The sequence below is a fragment of the Sus scrofa genome, chromosome X (assembly GCF_054392235.1).
Source record: "Sus scrofa isolate SSC_HxYL_T2T_F1_AM1 chromosome X, Sscrofa_HxYL_maternal_Yorkshire_Landrace_v2.0, whole genome shotgun sequence".
In the NCBI taxonomy this organism is placed as follows: Eukaryota; Metazoa; Chordata; class Mammalia; order Artiodactyla; family Suidae; genus Sus; species Sus scrofa.
The window spans coordinates 124,195,385-124,220,217 of NC_139401.1; the positions used below are offsets into that span (position 1 = coordinate 124,195,385).

The 24,833-nt window shown below is 37.9% G+C and overlaps 1 protein-coding gene across 2 annotated transcripts in view; it reads right to left on the reverse strand.

The window, feature by feature from the left end:
- Window positions 1-3,083: 3,083 nt before the first annotated feature.
- LOC110257820 (uncharacterized) overlaps window positions 3,084-24,833 on the reverse strand; it is a 252,357-nt gene continuing 230,607 nt past the window's right edge. Inside the window, exon 3 of one of the 2 annotated variants that reach the window (XR_014835876.1) lies at window positions 3,084-5,508. The gene's annotated coding sequence lies outside the window, so the exon portion shown is untranslated. The remainder of the gene's footprint in view (window positions 5,509-24,833) is intronic. The other variant, XR_014835875.1, reaches the window with a different exon arrangement.

The following is a 24,833-nucleotide window of genomic DNA, read 5'->3' on the forward strand; positions in this document are numbered from 1 at the left end:
CAAAGAAAACTAGAAAGAATAATTAACTCAGTTTATAAGGCCAACTTTACCCTTATACTTAACCAAAGACATTACAAGAAAAGAAAACTACAGAAGAATATCCCTCTTGAATATAAATGTAAAAACACTTAACAAGATACTAGCATATTTAATTTAACAATATATAAAAAGAATAAAATATCATATTTAAGTAGAGTTTAATCCAAGAACATAAAGTTGGTTCAAAATTCAAAGACCAATAAGGCAATTCACTATAACAATAGATAAATCAAAAAAAAAATTTTTTTTTTTTGTCTTCTCAGGGCCACACCTGCGGCATATGGAAATTTCCAGGCTAGGGGTCAAATCGGAGCTGTAGCCACTGGCCTATGCCACAGCCATAGCAACTCAGGATCTGAGCTGCATCTGCGACCTACACGACAGCTCATGGCAGCGCCAGATCCTTAACCCACCGATCGAAGCCGGGGGTGGAACCCGCATCCTCATAGATCCTAGTCAGGTTTGTTAACAGCTGAGCCATAAAAGGAACTCCCAAAAAGTTTTTTTATTATCTTACTCCACGCAGCAAAAATATTTCACAAGCTTCAACATTCATTCATGTCAAAAGCCCTCAGGACACAAGAATAGAAGAGAAATTCCTAAAACTGATAAAGAGCATCTATAAAAAATACAGCAAATAGATCCTCTCTTAAAAACAAATTGCTCTAGTCTACTCAAATGGTGAAAGATTTGTGTTTTTACCCCCTATGATCAGGTATGATAGGAATGTCCATTCTCTCTTCTCTTATTCGATGCTAAGCTGGAGGTCCTAACTATAAGGATACAATAGAAATAAGAGGATACTGACTCACAAGTCAAAAGAGATTTGAGGGAGTTCCCATCGTGGCCCAGCAGGTTAGGAACCTGACGTAGTGTCCGTGGGGATTTGGGTTTCAATCCCTGACCTAGCTCAGTCGGTTCAGAATCCGGTGTTGCTGCAAGCTGTGGTGTAGGTCACAGATGCAGGTCAGATGTGGCATTGCTGTGGCTGTGGCATAGACCTCAGCTGCAGCTCTTGATTCAACCTCTAGCTTAGGAACTTCCATATGCCACAGGTGCAGCCATAAAAAGAAAAAAATGAGAGATTTGAAAGGAAGAAATAAAACTATCTTCATTCATAGAAGACATGATTGAATCTGTGAAAAATTCCAAACAATCTATTAAAAAGCTTCTAGAAGTCATAAGTGAGCTTATCAAAGTCATAGGATATAGGGACTATTTATAAAAATCTCTCCCTGTATACTGGCAATGAACAATTGGAATTGAAATTTAAAAAGAAGGCTTACATTTTGCAATACCACCAAAATACATGCAAGATCTGTATCCTGAAAATAAATCTTCCTTGTAGTATTGTTTTTAGTAAATATGAACCATAAACTAGATAGATGCAATAACAGCGGCCTGGGCAAATTATACACGGTTCTTTCAAATAAAGGAATGCTGTTCAATCACTAAAAAAAAGACATTGTAGATTGTTAATTATCGAATGTGTTTTAAACATCACATTTTTAAGTTTTAAAATAATATATGCAGTAAAATGTGTTTAAATCTTAAACATATGTACATAATAATGAGCTTCCATAAATAAACATCAGGATTTACATGACAATGTCCGCTGAATGATGGGATCATGCGTGTTTTAAACTTTTTCACTTACTTGCTTATCTGCTTTTCCTCATTTGCATACATGGGTATGTATAGCTAATGTCATACAAATACATAATAAATATTTTTATACATTAAATTTGGTCTCTATCAGTTATATGGTTGAGAAGGAATATTACGGAATGACACACATGTATCATCTCTCTAAATTTCCCCTCATCTTTCCCATCCTCATCTGAGTAGCTCTCTAAATAAATTTGGTCCCAACCTTATCATGCAAGTATAGTGAGATTTGGGTGGTTCAATTTGACCTTTATATTTTCAACATTCTAGAATCTCAATTACAATTCCTTTTTCCCCCCAATACTTGGAGATACACTAATATTTTACCATTCACATACAACTGTGAAAAAACAATTCCTTTACTTTACCCCTATTGCAGCTGGTATGATAATATGAAACATCATTAATTCCAAGATTAGTTTTAATCAAACAATAGTTTAAATGATCACATTTCTATCTGCATTTTAAAATATCATTTAAGTATTCACATCATGTATATATTTAATTCAGATACTGCTGAGAAACATAATTTCTGTTTTGCTTGTACTGTCTGCATTGGAAAAAAATCACTAATTTACATCTTGAAATTATTATGATAAAATGTTCCCAAGTGGAAATCAGATCCTGCATTGTCAACAAAGTCTTTTGCCTGATATTATTTCTAAAAGTCACCTATTCTACCCTTGCTATTAAAGGATTATGGAAATCCAAACACACTAGTCAGTCACTGGGTTTGAAAAAGAAAACTGGCCCAGGGCTCTAGCATATGAATATGGAATTGAGACACAAACACCAGAAACTGTTCATCATGACACGTCAGTGGCATATCTCACAGCATTTAGAAGAACAGGCTCTGAAGTGAGACGGCTTGGGTTCCACATCCTGGCTCACCAGCCAGGGAACCTGAGGGCCTTAACCTCCCTTGGCCTCCATTTCCTTCTTTGTAAAATAGGGGCTGTAACACCAGTCCCTTCCTCAGAGGAGAGAGATGATATGAATATTAATCAAATCACACAATGTAAAGCACTTAGAATAGGCCCTGACACATTGTAAGGACTCAATAAATGCTATCTATTAGTATTCGATAAACGGGTGCTTTGGGGTGAAGTCAGTTCAGGATACAGATGACATGAACAGTGGATTAGAGGTCCTAATTCATCTAATGACAGCTATGGGACTGGTAAAATATACCAACATGTACCTACAGAGTCCTGAATTCCATATACCTGTGCCAATTGCCATCTCACAGCCTTTTCTGGTTTAATGTAATCTTCCAGGCTAAGGATTAGCATCTCTGTTTCATCATCAGCATAACACAGTGGAGAGTTCCCACCGAGAATCAGAGTTCCAGGGTTTTCATCTTGGCTGCAGTATTATTTTTTTTTTTTTTTGTCTTTTTGTCTTTTGTCTTTGTTGTTGTTGTTGTTGTTGCTATTTCTTGGGCCGCTCCCGCAGCATATGGAGGTTCCCAGGCCAGGGGTCGAATCGGAGCTGTAGCCACCGGCCTACGCCAGAGCCACAGCAACGCGGGATCCGAGCCGTGTCTGCAACCTACACCACAGCTCACGGCAACGCCGGATCGTTAACCCACTGAGCAAGGGCAGGGACCGAACCCGCAACCTCATGGTTCCTAGTCGGATTCGTGAACCACTGCGCCACGACGGGAACTCCTTGGCTGTAGTATTCACTAGCTCTGTGATCTAGGGCAGATCACCTAAACATTCACAGCTTCAAGGGCCCCATATCTGATGTGGAGAACCCTTTAAGCAAAAGGCCTACATGATGGAGTTACTATGAGGATCAGATGAGCTACTACATATTAAGGTCTTAGCACAATGCCTGGCACAGAAGTGATCAAGAATGCTTAGCTGTTCTTCTTACCACCAGAACAGACAATCATAAATATCTAGTCCCAGGTCGCAAAGCTGCCAAATTCTCTATGTTAGGTTCTTTGCATTTTTCTGTGCTGCTTGTGATGGCAATTCAATTCTCCTTTCTCGGTTTCAGTGAAAATCTTCATCTTTAATGGAAGCATTGTGAGCTCTTGTTATACTATAACGCTGTCTTGCTGTTCTAAAAAGCAATGATTTCTGGATGGATTTCTACAGTCTAAGTCAAAAGTTGAACAAAGAGCAGGGGTGCATTCTTTCCTGAATAGCATGTGGCATGCCAGCACAGATGCAAGGCTGAAAGAGCCACACCAGTAAAGATGGCAGTGGGACCCAAAACACAGGTATCTGCCTGATTTGTGAATTCTTTTGAGTTTTTCTAGTGGTTACATGAGTATACAGCATATATGATCTGATACACTTGCAAACCTTACTGTCAAGCATTGGGAATGGGCTTCTGCCCAAGCCAAAGATAAGACAAATTTAGTTCTTGGTCTTCCTCTATGGAAGGATGGGGAAGGTCATGTCTAAAGAGAAAAAGGCAAGCATCAAAGTCCACATTCACCACGAAATCTTTCCATGAAGATGACCGAGGAGCTGGTCTAAGTGCATTCAGTCTGTTATAACAAAAATACCATAGACTGGGTGGCTTAACAACAAACATTTCTTTCTCACAGTCATGGAATGTGGGAAGTGCATGATCAAGGCACTGATCAGTGTCTGGTGAGTGCTTGGTTTCTGGTTCGCAGAAGGCCATCATCTGCATGTGTCCTCACATGGTGGAAGGGGAGAACTCTGGTCCCTTCAGCCCCTTTTAAGGGCACTAATCCCATTTATGGATGTTCCACCCTCATGACTTAATCACTTTTTTTCCATTTTTTTTAAATGATTTTAATTTTTTTCCATTATAGTTGGTTTTCAGTGTTCTGTCAATTTCTACTATACAGCAAAGTGACCCAGTCACACATATATATACATATTCTTTTTTTTCACATTATCCACCACCATGTTTCATCATAAGTGACTAGATAGAGTTCCCTGGGCTATATAGCAGGACCTCATCGCTTATCCACTCCAAATGCAATAGTTTGCATTTATTAACCCCAGACTCCCAGTCCACCCCACTCCCTCCCCCTTGGCACCTTTTAAAGGCCATACTTCCAAATACCATCACATTGGAGATTTTATTTCAACATATGAATTTTAGGGGGACACAAACACTCAACCTTTAGCAGAGCTCTAAGCAATGATCTTCTCTGGACAGCCTCAAATACCTTTGTAAGATAGAGCTGCTGAGTTTGAGAGCCAATTTTTATTTCCTTTGATGGCAAAAAGAGTTCACTTGAATCCTTAGACTTCAGCTTCAACATTAAATTGCTACCAAACCAACTTGAGTGTTAGTTATAGCTGAACAATGTGATTAAAAGATCTTTTTGAAAATTTGGAGATCAAAATTCAGCAGTCAAAAAACTCATGAGAGATATCTGAGCAAGAATATTGACTTTGATGAAATAGCCCATGAAAACAATGAGAGGAGGTGGCTTCTTCATTCTTTGTTTCCAGTTTTAATGAGAAATACTTGACGTATACCACTATATAAGTTTAAGGTGTACAGGATGATGGTTTAAGTTACACATATATTGTGAAATGATTACCACAGTAGGTTTAGTTAACATCCATTAGAACAACAAGGACAGGTCTTGGAGTTTGTGTTTTAACATTTAGATAGAAAATAAGGACTCAGGCCCATGTTGAAATCTAGAATTGAGTTCCCTGGATAAAGCTACATGCTCCCCCAATTAAAAAAAAAACAAAACAAAAACAAAACCTGTCTTTTATATGAAACAGAGAATCACAAAACTCCGCTTACCAGCCAAGGGAAGCAGCACAATAACTTGTCATTTTCTTGTTACTATGGGTAAAAAAAAAAAAAAAAAAAAAAAAGAGTCAATTACAAGAATGGGTCCCCAAATCTGCATTATTTGCAGAAGACCCAAATTCACAATACTCACATGGTTCAGGAAACTGAAGCCAAGAAATAAATATAAAAATAAGTTCAAAGCAAGAAAATTTTATAGGGATCTGAAAGAGCCAAACTGACCTACAGGGATTACATCTGCAACTAAAGGGTCAGGGTTACCTACTGAAAATAACTTCCTCTGAAGACTAGTTCACATTCAAGAATTACAAGAAAATAGGAGTTCCCGTCGTGGTGCAGTGGTTAACGAATCCGACGAGGAACCATGAGGTTGTGGGTTCGGTCCCTGCCCTTGCTCAGTGGGTTAACGATCCGGCGTTGCCTGAGCTGTGGTGTAGGTTGCAGACGCAGCTTGGATCCTGTGTTGCTGTGGCTCTGGCGTAGGCTGGTGGCTACAGCTCCGATTGGACCCCTAGCCTGGGAACCTCCATATGCCGCAGGAGCGGCCCAAAGAAATAGCAAAAAGACAAAAAGACAAAAAAAAAAAAAAAAAGAATTACAAGAAAACAAAACACTATCTGTGAGGCTTTGGATGCCCTGAGAACTAGAAATAATGCAGCATTTAAAATACACTTAGTTTAAAATCTCTTTGAAATTGTTTTTTAAAAACAAAGAGGGAAAAAAGGCAATAATATAGTAAGAATAGGTGGATTTAGAGACAATCCAAATAAAAACTTCTAAGTCTGAAAAATGTTAACTGTCGAAATTTTACAAACTCAAATTTTACAAACTCAGATTTTACAAACTCAATGCATCCCAACAATAGAGATCATTGAAAAGAGTTCAATGAACTGGAAGATAAATCTAAGGACATCACTGAAAATGCAGCATGAGGAGACTGAAAAAGAAAACAGGAAAATGAGGTGAAGAACCATGAAGGGCAGAATGAGAAGAGCCAACACATGGCCATCATGAGTTCTAGAATCTTACAATGTAGAAACAATCCTCAAGGCAGTACTTGCCAAACATTTCAGAATTGAGAAAAGCTGATGTTTCCAGATTCAAGCAGCAGCATACCGAATCGCTAGCAGGATAAGTTACAACAAATCACAACTAGACACACTATAGTGAAATTGCAGAACAATTAGCAGCCAGAGAGAAAAGGGAGATTAATTACAAAGGAAAGAATGCCACAGTGCATGTCAAATATATCTCAATAAAACTAGAAGGAAAAAAAAAGAATGCCACGGTGGCTGTAGATATTACATCACCAATAAGAGATGTCAGAAAAAAATAATATATTCATGCTGCTGAAGGAAAATAACAATCTAATAAGCTATACAAAGCTAAGCTCTCTTCCTAGAGGAGCATAAAATACTTTTATAGACATATAAATCCTGAGTTTATGACTCACAGACCATCACCAACAGAACTACTGAATGACACATTATCACAAGAAGGAAATAAAACTAGAAGAAAAGTTTTAGACACAAAAAGCACTGTAAACATATAAAGTGCTACACAATTTGATATATCTAAATAATGTTACACCTGCTTCCACTATATACTACTTATATAGCTATTGCTATGAGCCAGATACCATATTAAGCACTTTACAACAATCTTTTGAGATAGGTACTGATACAATCCTATTTTATAAATGAGAAAATGAGACTCAGAGAAGTTACGTGACTTGCTCACTGCCTCACAGCTAGTCAGTGGCAGAATCTGGCTACAGAGTCTATGCCCATAACCACTTGGCTGTATTGCCTCTGCAATAGATAGCAACTTCAAGACGTTACTAATAAGAATGGTGAATATTAGGTGAGCCTAAAAATCTAAACAATAGTAATAAAGAATATGGAAGATGTGAGCTCAGAATTAAAGCATCCTAAGTCATTTTGTTGTTTAGGAGGAGAGAAATAATGATTAAATTTAAGCTGTACTAAGTGTAAAGATTAAAACCTTAAGGATAACCACTCAAGGAACAGAAGTAAAATGTCTATCAAACCAAGAGAGGGGAGAAAGAGCCTCCTTAATTATGCCAATGAGTAAGGAATGAGAAAAACAGCGGTAAAGACGAAGCGTGGTCAGAAGAAAGCACAAACTAAAAGAGAAAACTATATCAAAATAATGAAATGATAAATCTAAACAGATTAAACGCACCTATTAAAAGACAGAATTTCTAGGAGTTACCTGGTGGCCTAGTGGTTAAGGATCTGGTGTTGTCACTGCAGTGGTGTGGGTTTGATCCCTGGCCGGGGAACTTCCACATGCCATGGGTGAGGCCAAAGAAACTCTCATAATGGATTAAAAAACAGCTAGCCATATGCTGTTTGTAAGGGATACATTGTAAACATAGTGCTACAGAATGTAAAAGGACTGAACGAGACAGCTTAGTCAAATACTAAGCAAAAAAAGGTGCTTTCATGACATTAAGAGCAGACAACATAGAATGTAAGCCGAAAAGCATTAATAGAAATAGACATATTGATGAGAAATAAAGAAAAATCCACCAACGATAATCTCAAGGATGTACTTGTCTATACCTGACAATACAGTCTCAATAGATACAAAGCACAACATGGACTGAATGAGAAAATGATAAATCCTCAATTATAGTGGGGATTTTTTTTTTTTTTTTTTTTTTTTTTTGCTTTTTAGGGCCGATGCAGGATCCAAGCCACATTTGCGACCTACACCACAGCTCATAGCAACGCTGGATCCTTAACCCACTGAGCAAGGCCAGGGATCAAACCCACATTCTCATGGATACTAGTCGGGTTCTTAACCTGCTGAGCTACAACAGGAACTCCCAATATAGTGGGGAATTTTTAACCTACCTCACTAAGAAACTGATATCTCAAGCAAACAGAGCATGTCTACAGAAGATTTAAACAACACTTAACAAGTACTCTCTGATAGACTCACAGAGAACTCTGAACTCAACTAGCAGAGAATACATTCTTTTTAAACATACATGTACTTCATCACAAAGGACAATTCAATAAGTTTCAAGAATTCAATACTACATGTATAGACTTCTTTCTTTAACAGCTAGAAGTCAATAATTATAGCAAACACGTGAACTCTAAAGAACTTCTAAATGAAGTATGGATTCAGGAAGACATCATAATGGATACAGTATTTGCAGTAAACGCTGAAAGGGATACGTATTGAAATTTGCGGGATTCAGTTTAAGGGGAACATTTAGGAGAAATTTGATAGCTTTAAGTGCACACTTAGAAAACAGAAAAAAAATAAAATTAATGAGATCAAAGTTAAAATCAAGACGCAAGAAAAATAGCAATAAACACTACTAAAGCAGAAAGAAGGGAAAGATAACAATAAAAGTCAAAATGAAATGTTAAGAAAAACAATAAAAATGATCAACAGCACCGAAGTTTGTGCTCTAAACAGACAAATAAATATTGGAGAACACTACTAGAGATACCGTAGATATTTAAAGATAATAAAATAATATGACCAGCATATGCCAATAAATTTAAAAATGTAGACAAAATGAATAATTTCCTTTTAAAATGTGCTTAAACTGATCAAGAAGAATATCAGACTAAAGGTACTAGAGAAACTGAATGGTAGCAAAAAAAAAAAAAATCTAACCACTAGGCTGAGGAATTTTCCAATCTATTTTGCAGGACAAACTTTAAAGGAAAAGACAAAAGGATATTTATTTATTTATTATATTTTTAAACAGCTTTATTGAGGTATGATTGAAGTTCCAAAAACTGCATATATTTAATGTATACAATTTGATGAGTTTGGATATAAGCATATACTTATGAAACCACCACAAGTGAGGTAATAAACATATATCACTTCCTAAAGTTTCCTCATAGCTCCTGTTTAGTGGGTTTGTTTTTCGTTTGGTAAAGAACACTTAACATAAAATCTACCCTCTTAAAATTCCTAAGCATACAACACTACTAACTCTAGGCATTGTGTTATAGAGATCTCTCGAACTAATTTACCACGCATAACTAAACTTTATAGCCATTGAACAGCAACTCCCTTTTTCTTCCTTCTCCCAGTCCTTGCAAACCACCATTCTACCATCTGCTTTTATGAGCGTGACTATTTTTAGATACCTTATATAAGTGGAATCATGCAGTATTTGTCCTCCTATGACTGGCTTATTGCACTTTGCATAATATCCTGAAGGTTTGAGCATGTTGTTGCGTGAGATAGATTTTTTTTCCTTTTTAAAGGCGGAATGTTTCACTGTGTGTCATATCACATTTTTCTTATCCATTCAAATATTGATAGGCATTTTTGTTGTTTCCATATCTTGGCTATTATAAATAATGCTGCAATGAAGAGGGGAGTTCATCAAGACCCAGATTTCATTTCCTTTGGATATATAGCCAGAAATGGGATTACTAGATCATTCAATCCTACCAATACTTTTCTCTACATCCTCACCAAAACATTTGTCTTTTCCTTTTTAACACCTGTCTTCCCTCCCCACCAAAACACTCACTGTCAATCCCACCAAGTCTTTTGTCCTTTTGAAAATAGCTATTCTAATTCTGTCTGTTGGTCTATATGTCTGTCCTTATGCCAGAACCATACCGTTTTAATTACTGTAACTTTGTAATATATTTTGAAACCAGGAATTTATAATGCCTCCAGCTAAGTTCTTTTCAAGATTTCTTTGTTGTTTTGGGTCTTCTGTGGTTCCACATGAATTCTACAATTGTTTTCCTATTTTTGTAAAAAAATGCTGTTGGGATTTTGATAGGAATAACATTTAATTTGTAGATTGCTTTGAGTACTATGGACATTTTAACAATACTAAGTCTTCCAGTTTATGAACATAGGCTGTCTTTCCATTTATTTGTGTCTTTAATTCCTGTCATCAATGTTTTATAGTTTTCAGTGTACTAGTCTTTTACTTCCTTGGTGACGTTTATTCCTAAGTATTTAATTCTTTGTGATGCTACATGTAAGTTATTTTCTTTTCAAATAATTCATTGTTCACATATAGAAATGCAACAGATATTTTATGCTGAATCTGTATTTTGCAGATTTACTGAATACATTTATTAGTTCTAACAGCTTCTTTGTGAATCTTTACAATTCTCTACATGTAAAATCATGCTATCTGCAAACAGAGACTAATTTCTTTTCTGATTGGGATGACTTTTACATCTTTTTCTTGCCTACTGATCTGGCTAGGACCCCAGTATTTTGTTGAATTTAAGTGGTGAGAGTGGGCATCCTTGTCTTAGTTCCAGTCTTAGAGGAAAAGCTTTCAGTTTTTCACCACTGAGTATGGCATTAGCTGTGGGCTTTCCCTATATGGCCTTTATTCTGTTGAGATAAATTCTTATCTCCTATAGACTATTTGAAGTAATAGAAAAAGAAGCAATGTCCCCAACTCCTTTACAATCCTATTACAACCTAAATCTTGAAATAAACAAACCAACAAAAAAATCAAGGACCAAAATACAAAGTAAAATTATAGCCAAATTCAACATAAGACTATAAATGCAAGTCTTAAATAAAATAGTTGCAAGCTGAATCCAATGAGATAATTTTTCTAAAAATTGCATCATGACTAAGTTGGATGTGTTACAGGAATTAAAGGAAAAGTAAAGAAAAAATCAGATTAGCTTACTGAATGCAGAGAATTTATTCCATTAAGTTATCCACAAATTTGTGATTTAAAAATTCTTAGCAAAATGGGCACAGAAGGAATTTCCTTAACCTGATAATCAATGTCTACAAAAAACTACAGTAAGCCTCATACTATGTAGTAAAATGTTATAAATACTGATATTGAATCAGATAAAAGAAAGAAGTTGATTATCTCAATGCATTTACCACTGACTAGAGATGATGGCTGATGAAGTAAGACAAGAAAAAAGTAAAAGAAGGATTATAAAGGAAAAAATTAATTTCTCATTACTTATACGTGATATAGTAATGTTAGAAAAATCAAAGAAATCTAAAGATGAACTACCTAAAATAATATGAGCACTCAGAAAGATTCAAGAGTCAAGATAAATAAACAAAAATACGTAAATGTATCTGTAAGAAAGAAAAATAGACAAAATATAAAATATCAAGGGATAAATTACATCAAAAGAGTTACATCATTTATATGTGCTCTATTATAAACTTTAGAAGGACTTAAAGACTTAAATAGAGAAGTATACACGAATGGGAAGACACAAAATGTTGTCAGTTTCCTCCAAACTAATCTATGAATATACTGCAATCCCAATCAAAACTCCAATAGAAATTTCAACAGAATTTGACCTACTGATCTTTAAATTCATGTAATATTTGTAATTTTTCAAGTGATTTTTTTTCTTCTTACTGTTTTTTTTATCTAATTTTCCTACATGTAGTTCATTTTTATCAGAGAATGTTCCATTTCTACCACCTTCAATTGAATTTTACTGTCCTACATATCTTCACCTGGTATCTTTCATACCTGCATATATTACATTTGACACCCCTTCTTCATGCATTTTGGTAGTAGGTTACAGATTGTATACTGATTGCCTTTCCTACTGGTTAATTTGAGATGATTTCTGAAAGAAGGAGGCAGTAAAGTGGTCTTCAGGTATTTCTTTGCATATTTTAAAGTTGACCCTTTTCATCATATGTGTAAGTAGGTACAAGAATATAATTTTCCACATATTGTGAATAAAAAAAAACTGTTAAATCATTATTTGCTACTCACTATTATCTATTTTAAATATACAGAGTTCCTATTTTTCCCTGACCTCATAATCCATTCCATCCTTCTCATTATTTTTATATTTTTATATTTGAATATCTATATAATTAAGTCACATCAAAATATCCACATAAAGTGAAATTAACTTAAAAATCTTTTATAAGGAAAAGGATTTTTTTCTCCCTGGATTGCATTATAATCACAATGATCACTGTCACACAATTGTTTAAAAGTTTAATAACATTGTTAAATGTAAAAATACTTTACTACAGGAGTTCCCATCGTAGCACAGCGGAAACGAATCCGACTAGGAACCATGAGGTTGCGGGTTCCATCCCTGGCCTCGCTCAGTGGGTTAAGGATCAGGCACTGCTGTGAGCTGTGGTATAGGTTGCAGATATGGCTCACATCTGGCACTGCTGTGGCTGTGGCGTAGGCCAGCAGCTACAGCTCCGATTCAACCCCTAGCCTGGGAACCTCCATATGCCACAGGTGTGGATCTAAAAAGACCAAAAAAAAAAAAAAAATGCTTTGCTACAAATTAATTTCTTTATGCATTGGATGAGGATAGATTCTCAATTAACTTAATGTATTTCTGAAGTAATACTACCTTTTTTTTTTTTTTTTTTTTTTTTTTTTTTTTTTTTTTGCTATTTCTTTGGGCCGCTTCTGCAGCATATGGAGGTTCCCAGGCTAGGGGTCGAATTGGAGCTGTAGCCGCCGGCCTACGCCAGAGCCACAGCAACGCAGGATCTGAGCTGCGTCTGCCCCTACACCACAGCTCACGGCAACGCCGGATCGTTAACCCACTGAGCAAGGGCAGGGACCGAACCCGCAACCTCATGGTTCCTAGTCGGATTCGTTAACCACTGCGCCACGACGGGAACTCCAATACTACTTTTTGACAGAAAGACGCAGGATTCAGCATCAATTCTATCCCTCTTTTACATTTTTATATGTGTGAGGGCTAAGAATTTGTTCACAAGTATTGTAAACAAGTATTAAAAGGAGTTCGGTATAGCAAAGTCACTCAAATCCCTGGAGACCTTCTGAATCATATGCCCAAATCACTTAGTCATATTTCATCAAAAGTTATGTTTAATAATCCATCAGTGGGCAAGTCTATTAAGTCTTCCTGACATCTTTTCTCAGACAGATCAATTCCAGGAGAGAATACATAAAGAGAGGATATGGAAATGGATACAGACTACCCATGCACTCCCAGGGGTATACTCACCCCAACTGGAAAATTTTATTCTACCATCTTAAAATTGGACGTTTCTGAAATATAATTTATTACAAATGAAAAACCTGAAGCAAAATGCTAACATTCATTAATATTGGATATGGCATATAGGTGTGCCTCTTTAGGTACTCTCTACACTGCCCTATGGATTTAAAATACCTCATTTAACATAACTCATTTCAACTTGACAATGGTTAAAAGGACCTCATGAGAACATTTCGCTCAAGTCTGAATAGAAGCCCCATCCAATGTCTAGTACATCGGATTCCATTGTGGCATTTAGTCACTTAGCCTTCTCAGACTTCACTGTGAAGTTCAAGATGTACTTTTTAAAATAACCATTAAAACCCACGGAGGTGTAGAGAATGTGGAGGCTGTCAGGTTTGAAAGCCCCAAATATGGCTGATGGGCTTGTCTGCTTAACTCGCCTTCACCAGCACCCCATCACCCCTCACACACCCTTGAAAATGCACCATGTAGCAGGCTCCTTGAGAACAGGGTTACAGTCAAAATGTGATAATCAGGATATTTGGCCGGGGGAACTGATGGGGTTGAGATAGAGTAAAGAGACGCTGAGACTACCTAGCCTGAAAGAGGTAGCATAAACTGTAAATACTAAGCTTGACCACACAGCCTAGATGGCCAAGGCCAAGAAGTGTTCATTGAGTAGTTCAACACCAAGGCTCTATGAAGGTCACTGCCAAAGCAGCCTGTTAGGTGAGAAGGACAGACTGATGGACCTGGAGACCTAGATTCCAATCCTGGTTCTCCTACCATGTGCTAGCTTAGTGATCTTGAACATGCTCCTTAATCTGTACAAGCATTGGTTTCATTACATGTAAACTGCAGGTTATAATAATGATCTGAAAAGACTGTTGTGAGAATTTAATGAGATGATTTTATGTACTAGGTCCTGGTCAAACCTAGCACAGAGTTAAGCATTCACTCAAAGCAGGTTCCTTCCATTTTATCGTTTTCTAAAAGACATTTTCACATAATTTTAGCTACTGGAGAAGAATAAACTGATAAACCTAAGAAGGATATGTTGCCATCGGGGAGTTTATGAGTTTTGGGTGGACACTGGTTTGCAAGTTTGGGACAGTGCGATGGTTAAAAAGCTCTGGTCTCCAACTGCCTGGGTACAATTCCTGGCTCTGCCATGTTCTAGATATATAAACATAAACAAATTACTTCACCTCTCTGTGCTCAATCCTTCAGCTGTAATAGCGCTGCTAGAGCTTGACTGTCTGTAGCCCCCTAAAATTCACATGCTGAAACCTCAGTTGAAGGTAGGGGCCTTTGGGAGCTGATTAGGTCATAAAGGTAGGGCCTTCTTGATTGGGACCAATGGCCTATAAAAGAGACCCCAGAGAGCTCCCTAGCCCCTTCCACATGTGAGGACACAGTAAGAAGCTGGCCATCTGGGAACCAGAAAGTACGCCCTCGTCAGATGCTGAATCCGCCGGCAACTTGATCTTGGACTTCCTAGACTCTAGAACTGTGCAAAACAAATTTCTAGGGTTTATTAGCCACCCAGCCTAAAAGGCAAGTGCCTTCCTCATGGGAGTGTTATAAGGATTGAAAAGGAATAATCAGTGTGAAGCTTTAGCTTCATTGTTTCAGTGTTCATTCATTCAGTGTTTGCTATTTTACACATTTACACGCTCAACTTTAATCAAGGCCCTATTCTCAACAAGCCATGCCTATACGACTTTCTATTATAGGAAAGTTCTTACTTCAAAAACTGCAGAATGAATGGTTTAATTGACGACCAAAAGGAACAATCATTCCTTTACAGCCTTGCTTCTCAAAGTATGTTCTGCAGAGATCCATGACGTTAGTGTTACCTGGGAGCTTATTAAAATTGCAGAATCTCGGAGTTCCCTCTGTGGCTCAGCGGAAATGAATCTAGGATCCATGAGGACGCACATTCGATCCCAGGCCTCACTCAGTGGGTTAAGGCTCTGGCATTGCCATGAGCTGTGGTATAGGTCACAGACATGGCTCAAGTGTGGCCTTAAAAAAAAAAAAAAAAAAAAGCCAAAAAAATGCAGAATCTCAGACCCCCTCCCAGACTATCAGAATGTGGATTTTAACAGGATGCTCAGGTGTTTCCAATGCATGTCAGAGGTGGTGAAGTACTAAATTACACCTCCACCCACTCTCTTGCCCCTGCGGGGTAGCAGACAGAACTCCTTCTAGTGCTTTCAAGATTTCAAGAAAGCCTCCACTGTGACTTTGACCTCTTTTGGAAGTTCTCAAGGTCCTCTTTGGTCTGCAGCCCTTCCAGGACAAAGACAAATTCTTCTGCTTTGCTTCCAACACCAAACTTGTTAGCCCGGCCTCTCCAACTAGGCTGTACACTCTTTGAAGGCAAGGCCCACACATTGCTTCTTCTGGACCCCGCGCCCTCCCTCAGCTGCTCAGTGTGAAGGAAGTATAGTGACCAACCTCAGTGTCTAGACTGCGATCATGTGGGCAGAGCTGCCTGGAGGGAGAGATTCTCTATCTGCCATGGCCCAGGGCAGCAGTTAAAAGGGAGCATAAAGAGGCGTTCCCATCACGGCTCAGTGGTTCACGAACCTGACTAGCATCCATGAGGACGCAGGTTCCATCCCTGGCCTTGCTCAGTGGGTTAAGGATCCAGCGTTGCCCTGAGCTGTGGTGTAGGTCGCAGACACGGCTCGGATCCTGGCGTAGGCTGGCAGCTACAGCTCTGATTAGACCCCTAGCCTGGGAACTGCCATGTGCTGCAGGTGCGGCCCTGAAAAGACAAAAAAAAAAAAAAAAAAAAAAAAAAAGAGAGAGAGAGAGCGCACAAAGAAGGGCAGCCAAGCCCTGGCCCTAGTACTACTGATTCGATTCTAGAAAGCTGCTTTCCAAAATGAACAATGACCCTGCCAGGGCCGAGTGTATCCTGGCCCATTAGCCACAGTGTCAGCCATCTCGCCACCTGCCCTTATGATTCAGAAACGCTCAGGATAACAGCCCTGGAGGGGGTTCCCTGATAGCCTAGTGGTTAAGGATCTGATGTTGTCACTGCTGTGGCTCAGGTTCAGTCCCTAGAAACTTCCACGTGCTGCAGCCAGAAAAAAAGAAAAAAGAAAAGAAAGACTGGGATAATGTGGGGGGAAATTTTTCTTCTTTTTTCCCCAGGCACTGGTAAAGCAAGTAAGAGAAGGGGGAACAAGGCGGAGCTTGGATGAGCACCGTGCTAAGCACTTCCCGCAGACGCGCAGTATTTTATCCAACCTAAGTTGTTTCTTTTTATTTTTATATGATTTCTCACTTACAAAAGATTGGCAAGAGTAGTACAAAAAATTTCTGTATACCCCTACCTGGATCCCTCGACTGTTTACATGTGTCCCATTTATTTTATCTTTTTTTTGGGGGGGGGAGGGGATGCCACACTCATGGCATATGAACATTCCTAGGCCGGGGATCAAACCTGCACCTCTGGAGCGACCTGAGCCACTGCAGTGGGATCTTAACCCACTGCAGCACAGCTGGAACTCCCATTGTTTTTATCATTTTATCATTCATTTTCATCCTCTCCTCCTTTGCGCTCTCCCTCCATGTATCTGTACACATAGATGTCCATGTGCATAACATGTACACATTTGTGCTCACACACACACACACACACGGTCATCATTTCTTTTTCTGAACCACGGTGACGAAGAGGGAGACATGGTGCCCTCAACCCCCAAATACTTGCATGTGTATTTCCTTAGAACAGCGCCGTCCTCTTTTTTTAAATTGTGGTAAAACGCACCTAAAAAAGCTTTACCATTTTAACTATTCTTTAGTGTACAATCCTCATCCTTATCCGTCTTCAGAACCTTTTTATCACCCCAAACGGAAACTCGGTACGAACTCCCCATTTACCACTCGCCCCCACCCCCGATATCCGCAGTGTAGTGTCTGTCTCCATGCACAGGCCTGCCCTAGGTCACTTATATAAGAGCAATCATACAGTGCTTATATTTTTGGAACAGACTTATTTCACTTAGCATACTATCTTCAAGGTTCATCCATGTTCTGGCATGTTCTGGCATGTGTCAGAACTGCCTTCCTTTTTAAGACTAACATTCCGCTGTAATAATTATGCCGCATTTGTTTATCTTCTCATCTGGTCACATCCACACTGGGCTACTGTGGAAAAATACTACTATGAACATGAATGTACAAATATGTATTAGAATCCCTGCTTTTAGGGGTTTCTTTGTTTTTGTTTTTTGTGGTTTTTTTTTTTTTTTTTTTTTTTTTGCATACACCCAGAGGTGGAATTGCTGTATCACTATGGTAAGTGTATTTTTAATTCTTTGCAAAACCACCATCCTGTCTGCCATAGGGGCGTCAGCATTTTACATTCCCACTAGGAGCTGCACGAGGGTTCCAATTTCTCCATATCCTCACCAACAACTGTTATTTTCTACGGGAATGAAGGGGTACCCCGTTATGATTTTGATGTGCATTTCCCTAATAACAGTGAGAATGAGCATCTTTTATATGCTTTTCCCCCACTTTTATATCTCCTTTGGGGAAATGTATCGTCAAGTGTTTTGCCAATTTTTATTTTAAGTTTTAAAAAAATTTTATTGTAGTTGACTTACAAACTTGTGTTTCAGGTGTACAGCAACGTGAATCGGTTATACATATATCCATTCCTTGTCAGATTCTTTTCCCATATAGAGTATTACACAGTATTGGGTAGAGTTCCCTGTGATATACAGGAGGGCCTTGCTACCTAGCTATTTTATATATAACTAGTATATGTCAGTTCCAACTTCCTTTTTCTTTTCCCCCCCTTTTTTAGGCCCACACCTGCAGCATATGGAAGTTCTTAGGCTAGGGGTCGAATTGGAGCTGTACCCAGCCTACGCCACAGCCACAGCCACAGCAATGCCAGATCTGAGCCGTGGCTGCAACCTAGACCCCAGCTCACAGCAACGCTGGATCCTTAACTCACTGAACGAGGCCAGGAAGCGAAACTTTGTCCTCACGGATACCAGTCAGATTTATTTCTGCTGAGCCACGAAGGGAACTCCCCAACTTCCTAGTTTATCCCTCACCCCCCAGGTTTCCCCGTTAGTAACCATAAGTTTGGTTTTGAAATCTTTGAGTGTCTTTCTGTTTTTACAAGTTTTTGAGTTCTTTTGTTGTTATTGAGTTGTATGAGTTTTTAATATATTTGGATATTAACCCCTTATTAAATATATGATTTGTTAGTATTTTCTCCCATGTGTGGGTTAACTTTTTACTCTTTTCATACTGTTTCTTTGATGCACAAAAGTTTTTACTTTTGATAAAGTCCAATTTATCTATTTTTCCTTTTGTTGCCTGTGCTTTTGGTGTCATATACAAGAAATTACTGCAAAATCCATTGTTATGAAGACTAATGTTTTATTCTAAGAGTCTTACAATTTTAGCTCTTATATTTAAGTCTTTGATCCTCTTTGTGATTAATTTTTTTTTTTGTCTTTTTAGGGCCACACCTGCGGCATATGCAAAGTTCCATACCTGTTGGCGTATGCCACAGCCACAGCAACACCATATCCGAGCCACATCTGCAACCTACACCACAGCTTGTGGCAACACTTTATCCCATTAAGTGAGGCTAGGTATCGAACGCATGTCCTCATGGACACTAGTTGGGTTGGTTACCACTGAGCCACAACGGGAACTCCTCTTTGTGCTAATTTTTGTATACGATATAAGGCATGGGTTCAACTCCATTCTTTTGCATATACATAACCAGTTTCCCCAGGACCGCTTGTTTAAAGACTCTCCTTTTCTCTTTGAATGATCTTGGTATCCTCGTCAAAAATCAATCAACCTTAGATACATGGCTTTATTTCTGGACCCTCAATTCTATTTCACCAAACTATGTATCTACTCTTATACCTTTACTACACTGTTAAAAATTATTGTAACTTTTCAGTAAATTTGGAAATGCGGACGTGCGACTCCTTGCTATGGACCAAACGTTTGTGTCCCTCCAAAATTCACACGAGGAAATCCTGATCCCTAGTGTGATGGTATTTGAATGTGGTGTCTCTGGAAGGTGAGCAGTGCACGAAAGCAGAGCCCTCTTAAATGGGATTGGTGCCCAAATAAAAGAAAGCCCAAAGTGTTCCCTTGTCCCTTCTGCCATATAAGGACAGAGTGAAAACATAGCCACCTATGAAGCAGAAAGCAGGTCCTCACCCGATGCCACATCTGCTGCGTCATGTTCTTGGACTTCCTACCCTTCAAAACTATGAGAAATAAATTTCTGATGTTTATAAGCCATTCAGTCCATGGTAATTTGTTACAGCAGCCTGAATAGATGAAGACAGTCCTCCAAATTTGTTCTGCCTTTTCAAAATTGTTTTGGCTCTTCAGGGTCCCTTGAAATCTCATATGAATTTTAGGACTGACTTTTCTGTTTATGCAAAAAAGGGGCTACTGTGATATTGATAAGAATGGCACTGAATCTTAGATCAACTTGGACAGTATTACCATTGTGATAATATTAAATCCTCAAGTTCATGTACACAGGATAGCTTTCCATTTATTTAACTAGTTTCTTTCAGCAATGTCTGTGGTTTTCAGTGTCTAAGTCTTGCACTGCCTTGGTTACATTCCTTGCTATTGTGAATGAGACTGTTTATTTAAATACCACCCGGTCTGTGGTATTCTGTTATGGCAGTGCTAGTAAAGAAATACACATTGATTTTTTTTTTTTTTACAAATGTTGAACACCTTGCATTCCTTAGACAAATCTCAATTGTTCATGGTTTATAGTCCTTTTAATATACTGCTGGATTTGGTTTGCTAGTAATTTGTTGAGGATTTTTTCATCTATATTCATAGTGGATATTGATCTGTAGTTTTTTTGCTTGTGATGTCTTTGCCTGGCTTTGATCAGGGAATGCTAGCTTCAAAGAACAAAGTAGGAATTATTCCCTCCACTTATATATTCTGGAAAGTTTGAGAACTGGTGTAATTCTTCTTTAAATGTTTGGTAGAATTCATCAGTGAAGCCACCTGGTCCTGGGCTTTTCTTTGTTGGGAGGTTTTTGATTCCTGATTCAATCTCTTTGTGGTGGGTATACTTAGATTTTCTATTTCTTCTTGAGTCAGATTTGGTAGTTTGTTTCTAGGAATTTATCCATTTCATCTAGGATATCTAATTTTTTGGCGTGCAATTATTCACAGTATTGTCTTACAATACCTTTTATTTCTGTGGATCTATAGTAATGTCCTCCACTCCATTTCTGATTTTAGTAGTTTGAATCTTCTGTGTTTCTTGTCCAGTCTAGCTAGAGGTTTGCAAAGTCTGTTGATCTTTTTTTTGGGGGTGGGGTGGGGTGCACACCCATGGCATATGGAAGTTCCCCGGTCAGGTATCAAACCTATGCCACAGTAGTGACCGGAGCCACTGCAGTGATAATGCCAGATCCTTAGCCTGCTGAGCCACACAGGAACTCCCTCTGTTGATCTTTTTGAAGAACCAACTTTCGGTTTTGTTGATTTTTATAGTCTACTGTAAAAATTTTCCACTCTAAACTCTATCCTTCCTTCTGCTACTGTAGGATTTAGTTTGCTCTTTTTTTTCCCTAGTTCTTTATGGTGCAAAGATAGGTTATTTATTTGAGCTCTTTCTTATTTTTTAATGTGGGTGTTTATAGCCATAAATTTCCCTCTGAGCCCTGCTTTCACTGTATCCATTAAGTTTGAGTATAACATCTTTTCACTTTCATTCACCTCAAAGTGTTTTATAATTTCCCTTGTGATTTCTTTTTGATCCATTGGTTGTTTAAGAGTGTGTTGTTTAATTTCCACATATTTGCGAATTTTTGAGACTTACTATTTTATTGATTTCTAGTTTCATTTCTTTTAGGTTGAAGAAGTTACTTTATACGATTTTAGTATTTTTTAATTTATTGAAACTTGTTTTGTGGCCTATTTCCTATGTCTCCTAGACAGTGTTCCTTATACACGTCAGAAAAATGTATATTCTGTTACTGTTGGATACAGTGTCTGTTAGGTCTAGTTGGTGTACAACATTGTTCAAATCCACTGTTTCTTTATTGATCTTTTCTCTACTTACATTCATCTTTGAAAGTGAGGCATTTAAATCTCCACATATTATGTAGAACTGTCTATTCAGTTCTCTCAATTTTTGGTTCATCTATTTTGGGGCTCTATTATTAGCTATGTATATATTTATAATGGTTGGATCTTCTTGATGAATTACCCCTTTTATCAATAAATAGTGTCATTCTTTGTCTCTTGTAATGATTCTTTAATGAAAGTGAGTTTCCTGCAGAGAGAATATAGCTGGATCACATCTATTAAAATTTTTTAATAAAATTTTTAGCTTTTCAGAAAAACCAAGGGTAAAGTGTGGAGATTTCTCATATATCCTCTGCCCCACATATGCATCAACATTCCCCACCAGAGTATACATTTGCTGCAATTAATGAACTCCACTTACATATCGTGATCACCCGAAGTCCATCCATATTAGGGTTCACTCTTGGTTTGTACATTCTTTGAGTTTGGATAATTGCATAAAGATTTTTATCCATCATTACAGTGTCCTAGAGTATTTTCACTGTCCTAAAAATCTTCTGTGCTATCCCCATACAATGCCAGGCAAACACTGATTTTTTTTACTGTCTCCATAGTTTTGCCCTTTTCAGAATGTCAAATAATTGGAATAATATAGTATGTAGCCTTTCCAGATTGGCTTCTTTCACTTAATAACATGCATTTAAGTTTTCGCTATGTCTTTTTGTGGTTTGATAGCTCATTTCCTTTTACTACTGTATAATATTCCATTGCATAGATACAGCATAGTTTATTTAACCATTTACCTAGCAAAGAACATTCTGATTGCTTCCAAGCTTTGGCAGTTATGAATAAAGCTGCCATAAATATCAGTGAACAAGTTTTTGGGGGGACATGAGTTTTCATCTCCTTTGAGTTAATACCAAGGAGAGTAAATCCTGGATCATATGTTAAGAAAATGCTTAGTTTTGTAAGAAACTGCCAAACTGCCTTCCAAAGTGGCTAAACTATTGTGCCTTCTTATCAGCAATGAATGAGGGTTCCTATTGCTCCACTTCTCGGCCAGACCATTTGATGTTGTCAGTATTCCAGATTTTGATTATTCTAATAGGCATCTAACAGTATCTCATTATTATTTTAATATGATGTGAAGTCTCTTTTCATATGCTTATTTGAAATCCATATATTTTCTTTGGAGAGGTAGCTATTAAGGTCTTTGGCCCATTTTCTCAATCAGGTATTTTTCTTTTCTAATTGCTGAGGTTTAAGATTTCTTTGAATATTTTGGATACCATTCCTTATTAGATGTGTCTTTTGCACATATTTTCTCTCAGTCTGTGGCTTGTCTTCTCACTCTCTTAACATTGTCTTTTATAGAACAAAAGTTTTTAATTTTAACATTGACTTTCAGCTGCCGAATCAGCCTTGCACACCTGGGAAAAATCCCACCTAGTCATGGTATATGATCTTTTATATACATTGTTAGATTCAATTTGCTAATATTTTATTGAGGATTTTTATACTTGTTTTCATGAAAGATATTAGCCTATAGTTTTCTTTGTAATATCCTTGGTTTTTGCTTGTTTTGTTCTGTTTTGCCTGGCATGTGGAAGTTCCCAGGCCAGGCATCAAACCTGTGCCACAGTTGCGACCTACACCACAGCTGTGGCAACTCTGGATCCTTAACCCACTGTGCCAAAAGGGAATTTTGAAATTTTGAATTAGGGCAATGCTGGCCTCAGAATGAGTTAGGAAGTATTCCTCCTGCTTCTATCCTCTGAGATTGTAAAGAATTAGTATAATTTCTTTCTTAAATTGTTGGTAGAATTTACCAGTGATTCCGTCTGTGCCCAATGTTTTCTGTTTTGTAAAGATATTACTGATTCAATTTCTTTAACAGATATAGGCCTAATTCAGATTATTTATTCCTGTGTGAATTTTGGCAAATTATGTCTTTCAATGAATTGGTCTGTTTCATCTAGATTATCAAACCTGTGGGCATAGAGTTGTACTCAATTTCCACTGATGTCCGAGAGCAGATATTGTATGATTTACAGTCTTTTAAATTTGTTTCCTTTGACTCAACTTGCAGCCCATCTTGGTCAATGTTCCATGTTAGCTTGAGAAGACTGTGCATTTTACTGCTATTAGATGAAGGTGTCTACAGATGTCAATTATATCCAGTTGACTGATGGGTATTGCTCAGTTCAACTCTGTCCTGACTGATTTTCTGCCTTTTGGATCTATCCTTTTCTGAAAAGGGGATGTTGAAGTTTTCAACTATGATACTAGATTATCTATTTCTCTTGGCAGTTCTATTAGTTTTTGCTTCACACAATTTGATGCTCTAGAAGGAGAACATTCTTTTTAGTAGCTGCTAGGCCACTGGTTTTCAAGGCTGCCATTGAGTTGGAGAGTGGAGGATATAAAGAGGGAAAGTGAAAACACTACAAAGTCCTCTGTTCTTATCAGGATTCAGCTATTTTTCTTGAATAAAATGCTCCACAGATTTTTGCAAGCCTCTGGATAATTTTCAGAGTTGGGAAGAAGGTGATTTTGACAAAGTTGCCAGTGGTTTGTTTTTTGTTCTGTTTTTGTTTTTGGGTTTTTTTTGGGTTTTTTTGTTTGTTTGTTTGTTTCATGGAGGAATGTATTTTTGGGCATCCTTACTCCTCCATTCTGCAAGTGCTTCTCTCTTTTTATTTATTGCTTTTTGGTTCTAGTCCTGATACCGGAATCCGAATTCTTGTTCACGGCAGTCGAAGAATGAACTCCATGAACACACAGGCAGCAAGCAAGCAAAGTCCTTATTAAAGGAAAGCAAATAGCTCCTAGGGCTGCTGGGAAGGGGGAGAAGGGCCCTTTTTTTATTGTCCTATGGGGATTTTTCTCTCTTAAAGGTGGGGAGGGTCACCAACATGGGGTCCAGAAAGATGTGGTTTTCTCCCATTGGCCTTGCTCAATCACCTATATCAGTCCTAGTCCAATAGGGATTTTAGGGTTGCAAATGTCCCATAAGTTTCATGGTTTCTTTGTCCTTCTCTTTCCTTAGACTAAGTCACCCTTCCTCTCATTCCTTTATCAGTTGAGAAGGGGGCTAGAAGTTTGCATTTCCTATAGTAAACAAAGTCTGTGGGGAATGCACATTTCCTATAATAAAACAAGGCCTGTGGGGATGTTACTCCCTGGAGCCCTCAAACCACAAACGTTAATCAATAGTCATATCAAAGAATGTATCAGAGCCCATGCTCCTACACTGACTACCTGAGTTAATATTCTGCCTAAGTCTCATGCTGTCTC